Below are 18,056 nucleotides of genomic sequence, written 5' to 3'. Positions count from 1 at the left end.
CCTGGCTCCTGCCTTCGGATCGGCGTGCTGCGCCGGCCGCAGCGCGCCAGCCGCGGCGGCCATTGGAGGGTGAACCAACGGTAAAAGGAAGACCTTTCTCTCTGTCTCTCTCTCTCTCACTGTCCACTCTGCCTGTCAAAAAAAAAAAAAAAGAAAAAAGAAATGTAGCCTACAATCAATTGCAGCAGTCAGGATCCATGCAGGAATCAGAAGCTGCACCAGGGGTGGGTTAATTTGTCACCTGAGACATTTACATTGCATGGTTTGCACTTTCTATATATCCTGCTGGGGCACATACTGGGGGATAGCAGGTGACAGCTCAAGTGCTTGGGTCCCTGCCACCCACAGCAAAGAACAGGACTGAGTTCCAGGCTTCCGACTTCAGCCTTGCCTAGCCCTTGATATTGGGGGCATTTGTGGAATGAGCCAGCAGATAGATAATATCTCTCCCTGTCTGTCTCTCTGTGTCTCTGCCTCTCAAATAAAATGAAAACAAATAAAGAAACATTTTACAAAGAAGGCACATCAGAAAATGGAGCAGGGAAAGTCTAATATAATGGGTTGTTGAGTAAATAAAGAAGGGGCACTGCTAAAAGGGGAGGACAGATGGCAACCACCAGAAAGAGACACAGGAAAGAACTCAGATGCTTAGAGGAACTCAGGAACAAACTGGACTCCTAGCAACCTCAGTTCTGAGATTTATACCAAGTCACGAGCCTCTAGCAGGTATCCTACTTCTGCCTCCAATCATGCTGATGAAAATGACATTTCCTAGACACTGTTCAAAAGTCCACCAGAGAAGACAGACCAGTTTTCCCTTTTAACTGGGTCACATTTCCCTTAGAATTCTCTGGAGAGGATCCTTCCAGCACAGGAGGGCTTTGGGAGCCACCTCTGCACACATACACTTCCTTCTCCTTTCTGTTGCTCTTGGCCACTGACGAGGTCCCCAGGCCTTGCTTTCCAACATCAAGACCCGGTAATTGTCCCCACAATTCTCAGAAAACTGGTCCAAATGAAAAAATCGTGTGAGGAGCTGGTGGCCAAGTGAAACATCTGTGTAATTGGGTAAGATGGAACAGCCAGCTCACAGGGCCCTCTGCACTGTCAGCAGCTTGGGAGCAATAGGCTGAGCGGCCACCATAGCAGGGCTGACCCTGCCCACTGCTCTGACGTCAGTCAGGGCTCCGGATGCACGCAAGCTGGCAGAAGCTGGCCCCCGTGCCTTCCTAACAATCTTGTTTTTCCCTTTGGGGTTCCATTCTGTCCCCAGCATCTTTGTGCAATTCTGTTCGGCTTCCACACGACCTCTGGAAGTCTCCAGCTTGGCTGTAACCCACAAGTTTACAGAAACAACTGGAAAAGGTGGGCCAGGCTGGCAAAGCCCTCGGATGACTTCCCTCCCCTCTACCAGGCTCGAAGCTCCTAGGTAGGAGGGGGCTCCCAGGTCCCACTCTGTGGTGACCAGCCACTCTGAAAGAAAGACGCTGGGATAAAATGGGCACGTTTGATACTTCTCATTCCTTCCACCACGGCTTCTTTCCCACCGGGGCTGACAAAGGGAACAGAGAAGACAGCTCTCAGCTCTCAGCAGCATGTAGCCGTGCAGAGCATGCATTGTGCATCCCGGCCTCCAATGCTCCCCCTCCCGGATCCGACCAGATGTCAGAACTCCCACCACAAGCAACCCTTAGCTCTGGCCTTGGAAATGTTGGTTCCCAGATCCCTCTGGTAAAGCACAGCTCTCCTAACTCTGCGAGACAGCACTGCCCAAAGTGTGTTCCCAAGAATGTCCTTCAAACTGTTCTTAGAAAAACATATCATGGTTTTAAAAAGAAAAAAGGGAGTGGCGACATTTGGCCTGGCAGTTATGACGTCCACAACCCACATCAAAATGCCTGGCTCCGCTCCCAGTCCCAGCTTCCTGCTAACATACACCAGGGCAAGTGCTTGGGTCCTTGCCATCTACATGGGAGACCTGAATTGAGTTCCCGGCTCCCAGCTTCAGCCTGGCCCAACCCTGGCTGTTGAAGGCATCTGGGGAATCAGCCAGCAGATGGAAGCTCTCACTCTCTCCCTTTCAAATACATTTTTAAAATAAAAATAAAAACATTAACGTCTTTTAGAGGGAGGAATGTGTATCACACGCCTTCTCAAGAGTCGCAGTGCACATGGACATAGTGAAGACGCTAAAGGGCCCATAGCTGGGGTTGTGTTGTGGCATAATGGGCAAAGCTACCACCCATAACGCTGGCATCCTGTATGAGTGCCAGTTCATGTCCTAGCTGCTCCACTTCAAATCCAGCTCCTTGCTAATGGCCTGGGAAAAGCAACAGAAGATGGCCCAAACGTTTAGGCCCCTGCTACCCACATGGGAGACCTGGATGAAGCTCCTGGCTCTTGGCTTTAGCCTGGTCCAACCCAGGCTGTTGCAGCCATCTGGGTGGTGAACCAGGGGATGGAAGCTCTCTATTTCTGTGTTTCCCTCTGTGTGTGTGTGTGTGTAACTCTGACTTTCAAATAAAATTTAAAAAAAAAAAAAAAAACTTTACCCCAAAAAAAAAAAAAAAGAGCCCATGGTGAGTACAGCTGTTCTGTTGTGTTTAACATAGTGTTTCTCAAAAGGACCCAACAGTGAAACTCTGTTTTGTGTTTCCACCTGCAGATGTCCCCAAAACCACTGCTTGACTGAGCTTTTGACAGATAAGTTGGACTCTAGTCATTAATGTACAAGCACTTCATGTCCGCATCACTGAGCTTGGAGTCGGAAACAATGTGATGGCTCTGGGATTTGGACGGGTCTCTAAATGTTCTGGTCTCCCACTCTGTGAAATGAGAAATCACAGTGCTCACCTCATAGGTTTCTGTTGCGAGACCCAGATGGTATAGTGATTGTGGATGTGGTTTGTAGGCAGTAAAGGGTTATTCAAGTAGTTGTCACATAACTACCTTTTATCTTTCTTTTTATTTGTGAGGCAGAGAGAGGGAGTCAGGCAGAGCACTCCCATCCACTGACTGACTTCCCCCGTGCCACAGTGACTGCAGCTGGCCCAGGCGGAAGGCAGGCGCCAGGAACTCCATCCAGGTCTCCCACTTGGGTTTCAGGAACACAATTACTTGAGCCATCACCTGCTGCCTCTCAGAGACTGCACTATTAGGGAGCTAGAGTCCAGAGCCAGAGCCAAGAATTGAACCCAGGCAGTCTGATGTTGGATATGGACATCTTAACCACTGGACCAAATGCCTGCCCCTAACTATTATCTTTATGCTTGTCACTGTGATCTCAGTATCTTAGTTGTGGCCCAAAGCAGCTGCAAGGAAAGTAAGGAAAAGTCAGAAGGTCTGAGAAGGAAATTCCGAGCCTGGCAAACTGACCCCACTACAGACCTCCATGCAGGAGTCCAAGGTTGGTCTGAGCACCCACCAGCGACAGCTCCAACTAAGCCCTGGCTCCCAGACAGTGCCTTGACTTCAGAACGGTTTTCAACCTTCATCTGAGGGACACAGGGAGCTAAAACACACAGCTGTGAAGAGGCTCAGTAGAGCCCACAGGCCTTGACGCACCTCTGTGGAACACAGGGAAACAGCATGGGGATGAGGGCTCCAGAGTGGATCAGATCCAAGCTGTGATTGTGAAGGGGCTTGAAGCCAAACCAACAGAGTCAGCCCTGGAGTGAGCAGACCTCGTCTCTGAGAGCAAACCAGCCAGGGCCCATCCCAGTCGGCATTGGCCTTGGGGTCCACAGACATCGGCAGATGATGCAGTCACAGAGCCATACACAGGGAAGTCAAAGACCAACTCAACGACACTGCAAACAGGAGTCTCCAAACCTCAGTGGTCAAGTACCCCATCCCACAGCCACCCAGTTTCTGCTCACACGGACTGTCTGGTCTACCAGCTGTTTCTGTTGCTTGCTGGATGCATAACCTCCTCAAGCAAGGGCCGCGCCTTATTCACATCTCTGTCTCCAGCACTAGGGACTCAGCCACAAAGGACGAGTAGATAAAGGGGGCCCCTGCCTCAGCTGAGCCCGTTCACCTGGACACACCACTCTCTCTTCCTCTTGGAAGAGCCATGTCTTCAGAGTTCGGGGCACAGAAGAATTCTTCTCTTCCTCCTCCCTGGCAGTCCACAACCAACACCTACAGATTAGACAGTCTAAAGGTAACTCATCCCCCATACCCTGGAGGCCAAGTTGGGGTCCCAAGGCCACATCTGATCAGATGTCCTATTTCACAATGACCTGAGCTGCCAAAGCAGGCCCTTAAAGCCAGACAGCAAAGGCCAGCCAAGTGCAGGAACTCGGCTTTGACACACCACTCCCTAGGTATTTTCTAGTAAGACCCTTTCTAGTCCAAGCCTCCATATCTTGATGCTGTCACATCCTGGGTACTTGCTGACCCTGGAGGGAGGGTCCTCCCGAAAAAAGTCTACTGTAAATAGCAAAGCATGAAGGATCAGTGGCTCTATCTTCTGTGTTCCACAAATGGTCATGACTCCTGTCCCACATCAACCCGACAGAAAAGCAACTCTCGGCAATCACGTGTGCATCGTGTTTCCTGGGTACAAGGATCAAGGCCAACTCTCACACGTATCTGCTCCCACAAGCTTCTAGCTCTCTCCAGGTCCTGCCATGGGTGAATTAGGAAAAGCGGGGCAAGAAGCTGGAGGCTTCACAGGCAGCTACTCCAACGTGGTGAGTGCTAACCTCAGGCCTGCCAGATACCCTGGAGTGTGGACCCAGTCAAACCCAAGTGACCCTGATGTGTGGATTATACCCAACAAGGCACACGTTCATCCTAATGTCATCCAGCAGCACCGAGGTCTCCAGAGTCATCCAGGCAGGCCCTCTTGGTGGCTCAGCAATCTTCCCTTGTGTACCCCATTTCCCTGCCATGTGGAAGTTTCTCTCCCCGCTCCCAGCTTCTACCACACCCCTGATATCCTGTCTTAGCAGATAATCCATTCTCATATTTCATTGAGAAAATTGAGAGTTAGGAGGTAAGGCCCTTGGAAGGTGCCAGGGTCTCATGTGTGGAACCCTCATGAATGGGATTAGCACCTTCATCATAAAAGAGACCTAAGAGAGACCGCCTGTCCCTTCCATCCTGCAAGGACATAGCAAAAGGATACAGTCAGTGATCCAGGAAATGAGCCGTCACCAGAAACCAAGTCTGTCTTATCCTGGACTTCCAAGGCTCTAGAAATACGAGAAAATGTATGTTGTTTACTTGCTACTCTGTTTCTTGTGTTTTGTGATAGCGGCCAAGTATGCTAAGACAAATACATACAGCATAATCCATTTTGCAAATAAATAAACACATAGGTACAAAAACTACTGGAAGAATAGACAACAACCCATCAGAGGGTATCACAGGATAGTGTAATTAAAAGAGGTTATTATTCTCACTGTTACAAGCAGGAGTTAGTTCATGGGAAGATCTGTATGCATGATGTATCTCTGAGCACCACCTAGTATATACCAACACTGAACATGTATATGCAAATTATCTAGGCTGAGGTATTAGAAATTTCATGAGATTTTCCTTTGTTTACTAGAAGAAAAAGCAGCAGCCATAAGTTATAAAGTTACAAAGCTGTGGGCCAGGGCTTCCTGGTCTACCTTTGGTTACTCTGGAGTTCTGTATCCATTCCAGGTTTATTACACAGGCTAGGCAGTGATAGTAGAGGGACAAATTGGATACATTCTCTTAGCACAAGGAGTATATGGCACATTGAGGAAGCTGGACATATAAACAAAATGGCCAGTAAGAGTTAGGGATGTGGAATCAGCATGTGGTACAGATTAAGCCACCACTTGCAATAATGGCATCCCATATTAAGAGTGCCAATTCAAGTTTCAGCTGTTCCACTTCCAGTCCAGCTCCCTGCTGATGTGCCTGAGAAGGCAGCAGAAGACGGCCCAAGTACTCAGGCTCCTGCTGCCCATGCAGGAGACCTGGATGGAATTTCTGGCTCCTGGCTTCATCTTGGCCCAGCCCTGGTCGCTGCTGCCATGTGGAGAGTGAACCAATGGATGGCAGATCTCTTTCTCTCTTTCTCTCTCTCTCTCTCTCTCTCTCTGGCTCACATAAATAAATAAATCTTTAAAAAGAGTTGTAGCTATGGGAAGCAGGCCACACAGCAGACTCCCAAAATGACAAATACCCTAAACAGCACTCTGGCCTCAGAATCAGCCCTTAAGGCATTTGGATCTGGCTAAAAAGCCCATAAGAGCATTTCAGGCATGCAAAGCCAAGACACTGTGGCAAAAAATGACTTAAATGAAAGATCTCTGTGAGGTCCTGGTGGAAAGAATGGGCCATCAAAGAAGGAGGTACCTTTTTCTGAAGGGAGGAGAGAGCTTCCATTTTGATTATGTTCTGGTCTTAATAAGTCAGAGTTTGTGGACTCAAGAGGCTTCCATAGCCTTGGCAGCTCTTAACAAGAGCCTCAGGTGATCACTGATGTCATAAATAAGAGTATCAATTGCTAAATCAACAACAGGAGTCACTGTGCACCTGCTCCCCATGTAGGATCTCTGTCCTTAATGTGTTGTACTATGAGAATTAATGGTAAAACTAGTCTTCAAACAGTACTTTATACTTTGTGTGTCTGTGTGGGTACAAAATGTTGAAATCTTTACTTAGTACAGAGTTGATCTTCTGTATATAAAGTTAATTAAAATTAATGAAGAATGGGATGGGAAAGGGAGTAGGAGGGCGGGTATGGGGAAAAGAACTGCTATAATCCTAAAGTTATATTTACGAAATTTATATTTATTAAATAAAAGCTTTCTATTAAAAAAAAGAGTTGCAGCTGCTGTAATAGAAGAAGCTTGTATGAATATCACCCAGGGAGTTGTCATCCTGACTGGAGAAGCAGATGACAGAGAAGGGGCCCTAGAGAGGTTCTGAGGATGCAACGACAGGGACTCACACGTGTGTGCAACCCTACAGACTTCAAAGAAGTCATCAGACCCTTGATTCCATCTGCTCATATATAGCCATCAATGCAGCCATGAGTGAGGACATCATTTCCTTTTTTTTTTTTTTTTTTTGGCAGGTGAGGAAGTAAGAGCTAAAACTTCCATAGCAATCACAAGCACTTGGCAAGGATTCATCTCTTTCAGTCCCCCTAACTCAAAGAGACAGGAACCATTACTATGCTCCTCTTATTGGTAAAAGGGGCTGATTCACCTGCCTTGACAACCAGGGGAGACTCACGAGAAAGCAGTGAATGGGTTTGCATGTGTTTCAAAACCAGAAGAGTCGGCCCAACCAGAGAGAGTTAAAACCAGAGAGAGCCCCGAAGGCTAAGCACCTTCATGCCTGGGACACACAGCGCTGCCGGCAGGCAGGCCTGAGTGTAACGGAAGCATGCCTCTTCACCCAGTACAGTGGTTTGCCACTTCTGGAGTGGGTCTGTGGTGGGCCCACCACCCTCTCCTGTGGCCCCAAATAAAAAAGTTAGGTTCACGCTCCATTCTGGAAAGAGTGCAGCCGGACGGCTCCAAGCACCAGAAGCACCGAGGTCTCCACAAGGTACCAAGGTGCATTCAACGGCTCTGATCCTCCCCTCACAACCTGCGGAAGCGTCTCTTCCTGACTCGGGCTGAGGCCCTGAGGCTCTCCAGCAGGCCCCACCTTGACTCTTTCCTGTGAGTCACATGCAGAGCCCAACCTTCACACTCATTACCCAACTGAGTCCTTCCCTGGAAGCTGAGGTCTTACGGGATTAAAGCACTTGCCCAAGTTAACGCAGCCAGTGACTGGTGGACGAACGTCCATCTACTGCACTGGAGAGATTCACTGCACAGTCAATTTGAGCATCACCACAGACAAGGCTCTTGCCATTTGGGACAGAGGTTTGTCCCTGCCTCCGGCAAGCCCGTTAGAGAACAGGGCATGGCTTAGCAGACTGTGGCTCAACATCAAGTGGTTGTCCTCACTTTACCTTGGTGTCACCCTAGTTCTGGTGGGGTCATTTCCCGCTCAGACTCCAGCCTGACGGTCCTGCCTTTTACCACAATCTTGTGGACACTCTAATTCTCCAGGATGCATGGGAACGCCGTACCACCAATGGCTGCTTAACAGTCTCAAGGACTCTGACCCAAGTTGCCCCAGTGCTCAAACCCAAGGCCAATGACTGCAGAACACTGAGCTGTATGGAGACTGTGACAGGGCAAGCAACAGTCAACAGGTGCTGGAGCAACGCTGGCCTCGCTGAGACAAAATAATTACAGAGAGGCAAAGGCAATCCCAAGAAGGCAAGAGGCAGGTGTTGTCAGGTACATTTTTGACGAGAAGTTGCTGAGAGGAGCACTGGAAGAAGTACCCACATGCTGCCATCAACTTCTCAGAGTTCTCTCTGAAGTGCTCAGGGAGGGGGAAGAGACCACGTCTGCCACAGAGAAGGGAAAATGCACAGACAGAAAGTGCAAAGGCAAACCAGGTTCATTATGAAAGAGAAATGGAAACCTAGCTCCCTCCCAAAGGAGAAACAAAAGAGAAGTTCAAGGATCCCACTGTACCCAAGAGGTCACCTTCTGCTTTTCGCTTGTTCTGTTCTGAGCATTGCCCAGAAATCAAAGGGGAACACTCTGGCCTATCCATTGGTGATGGTGATGGTGCAAAGACACTGGGAGTGGCTTGGACTGATGTGGAGAGATGGAACTGCTGCAGGCGGCAAGCAGCCCAACGAAAAGAAGGCTATTAGCTGGAAGGTCAATGCCAAAAGGAGACTGCTACACACAGAGCTCAAGGAAACCCTGGTATACTGGGTTACGCTATGCCTGGGGAGACAAGTGGACAGAGCTGAGAGGAAGGTAGTGGACAGAGCTGGGAGGAAGTTAAGATTTGAATTGGAAGTGAAGAAGTGTAGGGATTCTATGCAAGGTATTCAATTAAGAAAGAGGGTTATTATCCAAATTCCTTAGAAAATGATATCAGTAGGGGCCAGCAGTTTAAGCAGCCGCTGTGACACTGCATCCCCTATCAGCAGTACCAGTTGAAGCCCTGGCTACTCCAATTCTGATCCAGCTTCCTGCTAATGCATCTGGCAAGGCAGCAGATAATGGCTCAAGTATTGGGGTCTCTGCCACCCACATGGGAGACCAAAAAGGAGATACCTATCTATCTATCTTTATCTCTTTTTCTTCCTCTGCCTTTCAAATAAATACATATTTTAAATACAATTAAAATAATAACAGTAAAAATATCCATTCATTGAATGTCCAGCACATGCAAGAATGCATTTGACTTTCTCATAATTATGAAACTATTTTTGGCTGGCACTGCAGCTCACTAGGCTAGTCCTCCGCCTGCGGCGCTGGCACCCCAGGTTCTAGTCCTGGGTGGGGCACTGGATTCTGTCCTGGTTGCTCCTCTTCCAGTCCAGCTCTTTGCTGTGGCCCAGGAAGGCAGTGGAGGATGGCCCAAGTACTTGGGTCCTGCACCCGCATGGGAGACCAGGAGAAGCACCTGGCTCCTGGCTTCAGATCAGCGCCGGCCGTAGCGGCCATTGGGGGGGGTGAACCAACGGAAAAAGGAAGAGCTTTCTCTCTGTCTCTCTCTAACTCTGCCTGTCAAAAAAAAAAAAAAGAAAGAAAGAAACTATTTTACAGATCATAAAACTAGAGACCCAGGGAGTTAAGCCACTTGCCAAAGGTCAAACAATTAGTAAATGGCAAAGCCAAGACTCAAACTCAAGTCTGTTGGATTCTTTCCATTGAGATAGAGACCAAGTAGCCTTAAATCCAGAAAATCTCAAATCAAAGGTCAAAAAAATAGGGAATTCCAGGAGACAAAGTCAAGTGCCAAGACTGGGAGGAAATCTGATGGACTATGAGGCAGGGTAGAAGATAAGCTGAGAGTGTGGCTGTCAAATGCTGACACTAAACTGAGACTGACCTGTCCCAGAACTGGCCACGTGGAACCGGACGGGCAGCCTGTTTTGAGATATGATTCCCAACAGGGGAGGAGACTTGTGAGGGTCAGAGAAGAAAGGGATCGGTGAGTACCGAGGTAGCAGGGAAAGCCCCCCAAGGACGCTGAGCCAGGTCCCAGTCTCAGCCCCTCAGCGTGATGCTTCTGACCTCCACCAAGCTATCTTATCTTCTTATACTTTTCAGCAGCAACACTTTCATTTTTGAAAAACAATACGGCAACAAGATATTTTTTACCTCCTAAACCTAAAATACGTTGACGTTATTGATCTTCTCAATACCATTTAGGAACTGGTGAAAACACAGGAACTAGTAAAAACTAGTATACTTGTTTTAGACATAAAGGAAGCATCGTTGTGATCAGCTACAATTTAGTGAGCATCTTCATGAGACAAGCCCTGCAGCTGGTACTAAGATCAGAAGCAAAACACATATCCCTAAGTGTAGGGGGCTCAAGAGCTCATGAGGAAGAGGAACAGAGACACTGAAGCTCGGACAGCCGAGCTCTCTGCAGAGAAAAAGCACAAGGCCTGCTCACGGGAGCCAAGGAGTTCACGTCCACTTACCTAAAAAGTCTGCTTCTACTCCTGAATATGTTCACTGGAAGCAAGGCAAATGCCAACTAACTTATGGTAATTTATCTCTTCAGTGAGGAATATGTTTCTATTAAAAATTGTTGCTTTGTCTTTTTGCACCAGGAGGAAATGCCTTATTCCTTATGTTAAATGAAAAATTAAATTACATTTAAAACATGGAAAAATGATCAGAAGCCAGTGATCAGGTGTGTGCTGATAAAAAGACAAAATCAAACAAAACACCTTGGTGTGTAGCACAGCCAATTGCTGTGATGTAAATACTCCCTCCATGGCATTTCAAGCTGCCAACATGTTGTCACTCTGACTTTGGACACAGACTGGGGAAGAGAGGCACGCCGTCAGCTTTCCCACGCTGGTTCACGCCAGCTTCAGCACCTCACTAAGCAGCTTAGAGATGCTGACAGTAGTCTGAAGGAAGTAATGGGCAAAATTATTTTTTATTTACACTTCCCAAGCTCTCTGGAATATTCTAGGGGGAAAGAGCACCAAGCTCACAGAGCTCATTTCATGAGGGGAACCGCTTAGTAAGTGCAGCGCCTCGCTGGGGGGCCTACCAAAGACTTCCCTTTGCACTCTGGTCTTAGAAGCAACTTCTTGCCTGATTTCACAGTTGTTCGTTGAAACACTTGGGGAGCTAGAATGAGCTGGAGAGCAAACTGCATCCTGTCTCCTGTCACAGTGCACCCAGCCACCTCCGAACTGTCCTTGGAGACAAGGCTTCATTCAACTGAGGTGGCACCAAATCATCAGCCTGCAATGGGAGTAGCTCAGAAGTAAAGGAGACAGTGGGACAAAAGGTATACTTCCCTAAAATAGCTGCCCTCCCCAGAAGCAACCGGGGGTGTTTTACAACACAACAGGAGTTAGGGGAGTGTCCAGATGTAGTGGAGCAGGGGAGAGAAAGGGCCCTTCCTATTCAGGCAGCACCTGTCTACACACACTAGGCACTCAGCACTCACTTGGGCTGACGTCTTACAGCTTTCCTTGTTTGTGGTGGTGGTCTGGCCCCCTCCCAGTTCAATGTTGCAAGATAACTTTTCCTGGAAAATCCTCTGAAAAACAAGTTCAAGAGAGTATACTGTCTCAGACTCTCCGCCTTTTGTCTACATCCTACACTCTTGGTAAGCAAGTCATGCAGGCAAGAAATCCCCCTGCCAGAGCAGAAGGCGAGAAGTCACCTGGCAAGCACACTACAGCCAACTAGGCCCCTGGCCAATGGCTGGGTCTGACCACAAAATCTTTTTCTTGAGTTACACGATTTTTTTTCTTAATGAAACTAGAATGCAGCATTCGCCTCTAAAAGTTTGCTGTAGTAGAGGTGCCTTCTAGAGTGAGTTATTTATTCTCTCAAGTCCTCAGCTTTTTCATCTGTAACTTCAAGATATTAGTGCATATTGGCAACAAGTTTGTACAGTTTGAGAATTGAGTGCGATAGCAAACAGGAAGTGCTTGACAGCACTTAGAAATATTTGCCCCCTTGGGCTCACTCCATGCCCTGGGAGGAAAAGGGAAGGGCCAAGGCTACGTCAGCCACCAGAAAGGAGATCGATGATAAATGAGAAGCTCATGGACTCCCCAACAGCCCAAGCCTTCAGAAGAGCAGTGACACACATGTTTCCTATCTGCCATGGCATGAAACCACACATTTATGTCTTTGTAGAAACCTCAAACAGCTTTGCTCTAAATACACATCTATCACATAGCAAGAAAAAAATAAGGCTGTTTTAGAAAGTCAGGTTTCTTTTGCAACCAGACCTGCAGATCAGACAACAGGACATGACTGCAAAAAAAGAAACAGCATAGAGCTTCTGTCTGCACTCCTTAAGAGCTGCTCCCAGCAACCGCCTTCCCACCAAGAGATAAAGAGCTGGGCTGGAAGAGGTGGCATACTGCTGAGTGTAACTCCATGCAGCATACACACAAGATGTGCACCTTCACTGGCTCCACAGAAGCTACACTCTGCTCTCAGAAAACACAATGCTCATTCCTCAGAACATGAAGAACAAATGGGTGTCAGAGCCAAGAGCTTCAGGTTGTCAGCCAGCCAGCCAGCCTTTCCCATCCTTGCCTCGGAGGGTTCTGCTTATCAGTACCTCTGGCAGCAAAATTCTAGAAAACTCGGCTTGCCCTGCTGCACAGTGAGGCACAGACACTGTGCAGATGCCCGATACCATCAGGAAGCTTGACCTCTGGAGACGGGACACCCCACCAACAGGGCTGTCTCACTCCTGCTCTGCCCCCATGTGTGCAGCAGACTGATTTCATTTGGGGATTAAATTAAAAAAAAGCCTTCCTATATATTAAGTCATTTTTGTTGTATTCAAGGATCAGGGATTTTTTTTTTAATGGTTAAAAACAAACCAGCTGGGAGGGATAAATTTATGTGCCTGCTTGGCTAGACTACGGAGCCACACGTGTGGTCCAGCACCAGACTAGATGTTAGTGGAAAGCTACTTTTTAGATGAGCTGAACACTTAAGACTTTCAGTGGCAGGGATCCCCCTCCACACTGTGGGTGGAGCTTGCCTATCAGTTGAAGGCCTTAAGAGCAAAGACTGAGGTTGCCCAAAAAAGGAGGAATTGGGCCTTTGACTGCAGTATAGAAATTAAGCCTCATTTCTAGGCTGCAGATTTAAGACTGCATCAATTTTTACCTAAACTCCAAAATGCAGCTTTCTCTACAGATGTTGCACTTGCCAGCTCCCACAATTATGTGAATCAGTTCCTTAAAATCTTTGAGATAAGCAGAAATGGAGAGATAGAGAGAGATGATAGATGCATGGATGGATGGATGGATAGGTAGCTAGCTAGCTAGCTAGCTAGGTAGATAGGTAGGTAGGTAGGTAGGTAGGTAGGTAGATAGATAGATAGATAGATAGATGACAGACAGATAGACTGTATCAGATCTATTTCTCTGGAAAAGCCTGACTGATGGACCAACAAATACCATCTCTGTCCTCAAAGAAACAGTAGCCAGTCCAGTTGGGGCAGAGGTGTTGCCATCAGAAATGCATTGGTTGCTGGGGTCCCAATCTGAGCTGCAGAGGAACACAAGGACACCCTCTGTGAGGCGGGCTGCTCATGTCTCTCCCACAAAGGCCATTTCCGTGTAATAGCCCCAGGTGGGTCTGAGGCCTGGCCCACTGCTAACATACAACTAGACCCCTTTCCTCCACTCACGCAGTCAGGAAATGAAGGCTGATGCCTCTAGTCTCACAAGCAAGGATAAGAATGAGAGACTAGGGATCTACCCTGGCAGAGAGAAAGGGTGGAATGCCAGACTGTCCAAGGAGAAGAGGAAGAAGTGGGCTTAATGCTCCCTGTGGTATTGCAGAGCCAATCAGGAGCCCTACGTTAGGTCTGAATGAGAAGAAGCAACTACATCAAGAGAGAAAATTCGGTGACAGGTGTGTACCCCAGAGCAGTGGTCTCAGATTTGAAGTCTGTAAAGTATCACTTCCAGGGCTTTCTAAAATTGCAGATCCTGAGGTTGGCATCGTGGTACAGCAGGTTAACTCACTGCCTGCATGCCAGCATCCTATATGAGCACTGGTTCAAATCCCACCTTCTTTACTTCTGACCCAGCTCCTTGTTAATTTAATATGCCTAGGAAAGCAGAAGAAGAAAGCCAGAGTGTAACTCTGCCTTTCAAGTTAATAGATAAATCATTTTTTTTAAAAATGCAGATCTCAAAGCTTCACCAAAAATGTTGATTCAGAAAATGTAGGATGGTGCCCAGAATTCAGCTTCAACAGCTAATTCTGATGCAAATGCTAGGTTGCCCACAAGAGGAAGCTATTTCCCTGGCAAGGCCAAGAGCTAGTCAATCTGGCTTTGAAGAGGAAGCACCCCCTTTCATCCTGCTGCCTGCTTCAGTCCAGAGCCAGCTGCAGCAGAACACAGAAGACAGGGGCCAAAGGTGGTGATAAGCAGACAGGAACGTCTCTCCCTCTCCTCTCCCAGCATCCTCCTCTTATCTCCCAGCAGTCTCACTTTTTCTATCCTAAAAGTCCCACCTCTTGTCTCTCAGCAACCCACCTCTGATCTCCCAGCATTTTCACCTTTGATCTCCCAGTATTCCCACATGTGACGTCCTATCTCTTCCTGCCACAGCTAGGTTGGAAGAAAAAGACTCATGGGGCAGAGACAGAAGACAGGGAGTAAGGAGCTGACATTCATTTTCTGTTCTCAATTAGTAGAGTCACAGTAAAGAAAATGCCACCCATCAACATGAGGAGCTGGAAGAGGAATCTGGATTCTTCTCCGTCTTTACATCTGAGCATAAGGCCTGCACCTGCTCCTCAATGCTGTAAACTTCTCATGACAGCATTTGACCAGCTCCCTCCCTCTGTTCGTGCTCAGTGTCTCACCCCTTCCTTCACGTTCGTGTTAATGAGCCATCTCCAAATCACTCCCATCCCAGCTGACTGCTTACAGCCTGCAGAGGCTTCCCCTTAGCAAGCAGCATTGCCCAACCATCTTAATTACTCCTTCCTTTATCCCCAGTGGCCTGACCGGAGGCTGAACACCACCCCATCATTCTCCATCAGTCATTTTAAGTGCTCCACAGTTGCTCGTAAGTGTCCTCCATTCTGCTCATCACAGAAGTACCCAGGGCTTCCTGAATGGCACATAAACCCAACCACACTCGAGAATAAAGGATGTGTAAGCATCCTCCTTTGTAACTTTAATCCATAACCATAATGCTAAAAGTTACGAAGGGCAGAGCTGGAGGTCAGAGATAAAAACAGAGGTAGGAGGAGAAACAATGACAGAATGGCTTCCTGCAGTTTCACTCTGATGATGAGAGAGCAGGCCTAGAGGTTAAGAGGAAGGGAGGGGAGAGGTGCATGGAGAGATAGGGAGCTAGATCTGAGAGTCTGGCAAAGCTCTGCTCTGGCAGCAAGGAGTTACTATGGACAACACTAAAACCAAATGGCATTGTGATTGGAACAGGAGGTCAGGTTATGTTTAGAGGGAAAAATCATAGAGTTTCCATGTATGATGAAGTCAAACTTGGTGAGTTAACAAGCATCATCCAACACTCCTCCTCTCCCAGCAGCCAAGTGACCCTGAGTTCCTGTTGTCATGAGCACCTGAGAGGCGGAGCCTTTGGGGAAACATGCACGATGAAGAGGCTGCTGGACCCAAATATGGAGAAGACATATTCTTTCTCACAGTGCACAACTAGACTGTATTCCTGAATTGCTGTCTTGATCCCTACCTACCATGAATCCCACCTCCTGGTGTCGACTCTTGTGCAGCCCCTCCAACACTGGCTCAGTGTCGGTCCTATGATTTGTTTGGCCAACACAACAGCAGTCAAGATGACACAAGCCAAAGCTTTATCAGCTCATTAGGGCTTGCATCTTGGAACACTGCTGCCATGATGCAAGAAATGTGGACTGTCCAGAAGAGGCCACACAAGACCAACAAAGGCCTCTTGACTGACAGCTCTAGCCAGTTGCCAGGAATGAGAATGGGATCACCTTGCAGCATTTCATACCAGCAGAGCAGCTAATCATGAGGGCCCCACACCCAACCCATGCCAAATTGCAGCACTTGAGCAAGTAAATGGTTTTTACTCATATAGACTGAGTTGAAACGATCTTTTAAGCAGTAATAGGTAACTATTATATTATACTTCCAATTGAAAAAGCCTGCAACAATTCAGAGAAACTGAAATACTTTATGAAATTCAGCATTCATGCATCATTTAAAACTCATCATGAACTAGTAATGAAGACTTTTCTTTTTTTTTTTTTTTAACTTTTATTTAATGAATATAAATTTCCAGTGTACAGCTTATGGATTACAATGGCTTCCCCCCCCCCCAATAACTTCCCTCCCACCCGCAACCCTCCCCCCTCCCGCTCCCTCTCCCCTTCCATTTGCATCAAGATTCATTTTCAATTCTCTTTATATACAGAAGATCAATTTAGTATAAAGATTTCAACAGTTTGCACCCACATAGAAACACAAAGTGAAACATACTGTTTGAGTACTAGTTATAGCATTAAATCACAATGTACAGCACATTAAGGACAGAGATCCCACATGAGGAGCAAGTGCACAGTGGCTCCTGTTGTTGACCCAACAAATTGACACTCTAGTTTATGGCGCCAGTAACCATCCTAGGCTGTCGTCATGAGTTGCCAAGGCTATGGAAGCCTTCCAAGTTTGCCGACTCTGATCATATTTAGACAAGGTCATAAAAGACAGAGTGAGGATAGTAACCAATGATCCTAAGAGTGGCATTTACCAGGTTTGAACAATTATACAGCATTAAGTGGGGAAGAGGACCATCAGTACACACAGGTTGGGAGTAGAGCCATTGGTGGTAGAGTAGAGGTTATGATTACAAAGGAATGAGGCCCAAGTGCACTAGACAGGGCCTAGAACAAAGGACAGAGTCATTATTAGAGGAGCTAAGAAAGGTGCTGTCTAAGCTACAATGAAGTTTTCTGATTGAGAGGCAAATAGAACCTGATAGAAGGGGCTTGATAATAATCTGGTGGGCTTTAGGCCTTGTAAATTCAGAGGCCCAGACCTATCTATCTCTTCACATGGGGTATATCCTAAGGGAGGTGTGAACCTCCTAGGGGAAGGCACTCTGTTGACTTTCATTACTTGGCTGGCCTGGGAGGAGAGCTGGCCAGGTAAAGGCAGGTGGCATCTCTAACAAGAAATTTACAGTTCTGCCTGCAATGTTGCTGACCCTACTTGACCATCCCCTCAGCTGCAGTGGTCACTTTGGAAGTTGGGCTGAGTGAAGGGCTTTTCAGCTTAGAGCCAATAAGATCTGTGGCTCTGACCTGGGCATCCTTCGACTCCAGGGCAGGTCCATTACCAGTGATCCAACTCTTGGCAGAGCTGCCAGGGCTCTTCACAAGCTGACTTCTGCTGAAGCCCAGGCTTACCACATTGAAAGCCACTGCAGTGGACTGGCCTGTTGGGTCTCCTTGAGGGCAGATCACTGTACAGATCAGCCATTAATAGGCCTGCCACCCATTGCTTCTGATGCCGAGCTTTCTTTTCCTCCTGGTTTGTGTTAAAGCAGACCAGAGGATGCAAGTCAAGGGAGTGCCCGTTTCCCATCTCTAATCTCTAATCATATTGTATGTCCACATGGGGAAATTTTATTAAGAGTTTTATTTTAAATGGCTTATAGATAAGATTGTCCATAAATTTAAGCTGATAAAATCAATCAAAGATACATTTTAATTTGTGGGACCTGAATCTGTGTATCATATGTTTTAGACTTGTTGGTAGAAAGAAACTAAAAACATTTTAGATGGTTGTGCTTAAGTTTACTGGCTAAACAAACTACACCATGTTAGATATTTAAGAGGTGTTTTCAAATACATGATTCTTAAAATTTATAGAAGGCATTGGACCTTCTGGTAAATGTTTTCTTAAGTTGTTATCTAATGGTTGAAACGGTTTGCTAAGTATTCATGTGATATTGCTATTGTTAGCAAGCGATCTAGGACTTGCTCCCTCATTTCTCTATT

This window comes from Lepus europaeus, chromosome 13, assembly GCF_033115175.1.
Source record: "Lepus europaeus isolate LE1 chromosome 13, mLepTim1.pri, whole genome shotgun sequence".
NCBI lineage: Eukaryota > Metazoa > Chordata > Mammalia > Lagomorpha > Leporidae > Lepus > Lepus europaeus.
The sequence above is the reverse complement of the archived record's forward strand: the minus strand, read 5'-3'. Positions refer to the sequence as shown.